Raw genomic sequence first — 4,857 nt, forward strand, 5'->3', positions numbered from 1 at the left:
GATTCCGTACGTAAAATTTGGACGCTAATTCTTTTGCGCTTAGAATTAATAATAAAGTTGGAACTAGAGATGAGCGAACACGTTCGGCTCCGCCCCTTTTTCGCCCGAACACCGAACTTTGCGAACACTTCAGTGTTCGGGCGAAAAAGTTCGGGGGCCGCCGTGGCAGCGCGGGGGGGTGCGGCGGGGAGTGGGGGGGAGAGGGAGAGAGAGAGGGCTCCCCCCTGTTCCCCGCTACTGCCGCCCGCGCCGCCGCGCATCTCCCCGTCCCCCGGCGGCACCCGGACACTTACGCGCGAACACTGCAGTGTTCGGCAAAGCCGGTGTCCGGGTGCGGATGTGTCCGTAACGGACACGTTCGCTCATCCCTAGTTGGAACCCATTAGCTTTTCCTATGTATGACATAATACATGCTCGTGCCAAATTTCAAGTTTCTATGACGTTGGGAAGTGAGAGAATTAGATTCCGTACATAAAATTTGGACGCTAATTCTTTTACGCTTAGAATTGAAGAATCAAGTTGGGACCCAATACATTTTCCTATTTATGACATAATCAATGCTCGTGCCAAATTTTAAGTTTCTTTTACACTGGGAAGTGAGAGAATTAGTTTCCCTAAGTAAAATTTGGACACTCATTTTTTTGCGCTTAGAATAAAATAATCGAGTTAGGACCCATTAACTTTTCCTATGTATGACATAATCAATGCTCATGCCAAATTTCATGTTTCTATGACATCGCGTACTGAGAAAAGTAGATTCCGTACGTAAAATTTAGACACTAATTCTTTTGTGCTTAGAATTAAATAATCAAGTTGGGACCCATTAACATTTCCTACTTATGACATAATCAATGCTCGTGCCAAATTTCAAGTTTTTATGACATTGGGAAGTGAGAGAATTAGATTCTGTACGTAAAATTTGGACGCTAATTCTTTTACGCTTAGAATTGAATAATCGAGTTGGGACCCATTAACATTTCCTATTTATGACATAATCAATGCTCGGGCCAAATTTCATGTTTCTATGACATCGCGAAGTGAGAAAATTAGATTCCGCACGTAAAATTTGGACACTAATTCTTTGGCGCTTAGAATTGAATAATCGAGGTGGGACCTATTAGCTTTTCCTATTTATGACATAATCAATGCTCGTGCCAAATTTCATGTTTCTATGATATTAGAAAATTATGGAATTAGATTCGGTACGTAAAATTTAGACGCTAATTCTTTTGCGTTTAGAATTAAATAATCGAGTTGGGACCCATTATCTTTTCCTATTTATGACATAATCATTGCTCGTGCCAAATTTCATGTTTCTATTACATCACAAAGTGAGAAAATTAGATTCTGCACGTAAAATTTGGACGCTAATTTTTTTGCGCTTAGAATTAAATAATCGATTTGTGACCTATTAACTTTTCCTATTTATGACATAATCAATGCTCGTGCCAAATTTCAAGTTTCTATTACATTGGGAAGTGAGAGAATTAGATTCCGTACGTAAAATTTGGACGCTGATTTTTTTGCGCTTAGAATTAAATAATCGAGTTGGGACCAATTAACTTTTCTTATTTATGACACAATCAATGCTCGGGCCAAATTTTAAGTTTCTTTGACACCGGGAAGTGAGAGTATTAGAATCGGTACATAAAATTTGGACACTAAATCTTTGGCGCTTAGAATTCAATAATCGAGTTGGGACCCTTTAACTTTTTCTATTTATGACATAATCAATGCTCGTGCCAAATCACATCGGGAAGTGAGAGAATTAGATTCGGTACGTAAAATGTGGACGCTAATTCTTTTGCGCTTAGAATTGAATAATTGAGTTGGGACCCATTAACTTTTCCTATTTATGACATAATCAATGCTCGTGCCAAATTTCAAGTTTCTATTACATTGGGAAGTGAGAGAATTAGTTTCCGTACATAAAATTTGGACGCTAATTATTTTGCGCTTAGAATTAAATAATCGAGTTGGGACCCATTAACTTTTCTTATTTATGACATAATCAATGTTCATGCCAAATTTCAAGTTTCTATGACATCGCGAAGTGAGAAAATTAGATTCCGTACGTAAAATTTGGATGCTAATTTTTTTGCGCTAAGAATTGTATAATCGAGTTGGGACCCATTAGCTTTTCCTATTTATGACATAATCAATGCTCGTGCCAAATTACATTGGGAAGTGAGAGAATTATATTCCGTAGGTAAAATTTGGACGCTAATTCTTTTGCGCTTAGAATTGAATAATCAAGTTGGGACCTATTAACTTTTCCTATTTATGACATAATCAATACTCATGTTAAATTTCATGTTTATATGACATCGGGAAGTGAGAAATTTAGATTCTGCATGTAAAATTTGGACACCAATTCTTTTCCGCTTAGAATTGAACAATCGAGTTGCGACCTATTAACTTTTCCCATTTATGACATAATCAATGCTTGTGCCAAATTTCAAGTTTGTATGACATTGGGAAGTGATGGAATTAAATTCCGTATTTAAAAGTTGGACGCCAATTCTTTAGCGCTTAGAATTAAATAATCGAGTTCGGACCCATTAACTTTTCCTATTTATGACATATTCAATGCTCATGCCAAATTTCATGTTTCTATGACATCGGGAAGTGAGAAATTTAGATTCTGCACGTAAAATTTGGACACTAATTCTTTTGCTCTTAGAATTGAAAAATCGAGTTGGGACCCATTAGCTTTTCCTATTTATGACATAATCAAGGCTCACATAAAATTTTATGTTTCTATGACATTGGAAAGTGGGAGAATTAGATTTTGCACGGAAAATTTGGACGCTAATTTCTTTTGCCCTTAAAATTGAAAAATCGAGTTGGGACCCAATAAATTTTCCTATTTATGACATAATCAATGCTCATGCCAAATTTCATGTTTCTATGACATCACAAAGTGAGAAAATTAGACTCCGTACGTAAAATTTGGAAGCTAATTCTTTGGCACTTAGAATTGAGTAATCGAGTTGGGACCCCTTAGCTTTTCCTATTTATGATATAATCAATGCTCGTGCCAAATTTCAAGTTTCTATCACATTGGGAAGTGATGGAATTAGATTCTGTATGTAAAATTTGGATGCTAATTTTTTTGCGCTTAGAACTGAATAATCGAGTTGGGACCTATTAACTTTTTCTATTTATGACATAATCAATGCTCGTGCCAAATTACATCGGGAAGTGAGAGAATTAGATTCCGTACGCAAAATTTGGACGCTAATTCTTTTGCGCTTACAATTAAATAATTGAGTTGGGACCCATTAACATTTCCTATTTATGACATAATCAATGCTCATGCTAAATTTCATGTTTATATGACATCGGGAAGTGAGAAAATTAGATTCTGCACGTAAAATTTGGACACTAATTCTTTTGCGCTTAGAATTAAACAATCGAGTTGGGACCTATAAGCTGTTCCTATGTATGACATAATCAATGCTCATGCCAAATGTCAAGTTTCTATGACATTGGGAAGTGATGGAATTAGATAACGTACGTAAAAGTTGGACGCCAATTCTTTTGCGCTTAGAATTAAATAATTGAGTTGGGACCCATTAACTTTTCCTATTTATGACATAATCAATGCTTATGCCAAATTTCATGTTTTTTATGACATCGCGAAGTGAGAAAATTAGACTCCGTACGTAACATTTGGACGCTAACTCTTTTGCGCTTAAAATTAAATAATCGAGTTGGGACACATTAACCTTTCTTATTTATGACATAATCAATGCGCATGCTAAATTTCATGTTTCTATTACATCGCGAAGTGAGAAAATTAGATTCCGTAGGTAAAATTTGGACGCATTTTTTTTGCGCTTGGAATTAAATAATCGAGTTGTGACCTATTAACTTTTCCTATTTATGACATAATCAATGCTTGTGCCAAATTTCAAGTTTCTATTACATTGGGAAGTGAGAGAATTAGATTTCGCACGTAAAATTTGGACGCTAATTTTTTTGCGCTTAGAATATAATAATTGAGTTGGGACCCATTAACTTTTCCTATTTATGACATAATCAATGCTTATGCCAAATTTCACGTTTCTATGACACCAGAAAGTGAGAAAATTACATTCCGTACGTAAAATTTGGACGCTAATTCTTTTGCGCTTAGAATTGAATAATCGAGTTGGGACCCATTAGCTTTTCCTATTTATGATATAATCAATGCTTATGCCAAATTTCATGTTTTTTATGACATCGCGAAGTGAGAGAATTAGACTCCGTACGTAAAATTTGGACGCTAATTCTTTTGCGCTTAAAATTAAATAATTGAGTTGGGACCCATTAACCTTTCTTATTTATGACATAATCAATGCGCATGCTAAATTTCATGTTTCTATTACATCGCGAAGTGAGAAAATAGATTCCGTACGTAAAATTTAGACGCAAATTTTTTTGCGCTTAGAATTAAATAATCGAGTTGTGACCTATTAACGTTTCCTATTTATGACATAATCAATGCTTGTGCCAAATTTCAAGTTTCTATTACAATGGGAAGTGAGAGAATTAGATTTAGTACGTAAAATTTGGACGCTAATTTTTTTGCGCTTAGAATATAATAATCGAGTTGGGACCCATTAACTTTTCCTTTTTATGACATAATCAATGCTCATGCCAAATTTCATGTTTCTATGACATCGCAAAGTGAGAAAATTAGATTTCGTATGTAAAATTTGGACACTAATTCTTTGGCACTTAGAATTGAATAATGAAGTTGGGACCCATTAGCTTTTCCTATTTATGACATATTCAATGCTCGTGCAAAATTTCAAGTTTGTATGACATTGGGAAGTGATGGAATTAGGTTCTGTTCGTAAAATTTGGACG

The sequence above is a fragment of the Eleutherodactylus coqui genome, chromosome 1 (assembly GCF_035609145.1).
Source record: "Eleutherodactylus coqui strain aEleCoq1 chromosome 1, aEleCoq1.hap1, whole genome shotgun sequence".
Lineage (NCBI taxonomy): Eukaryota > Metazoa > Chordata > Amphibia > Anura > Eleutherodactylidae > Eleutherodactylus > Eleutherodactylus coqui.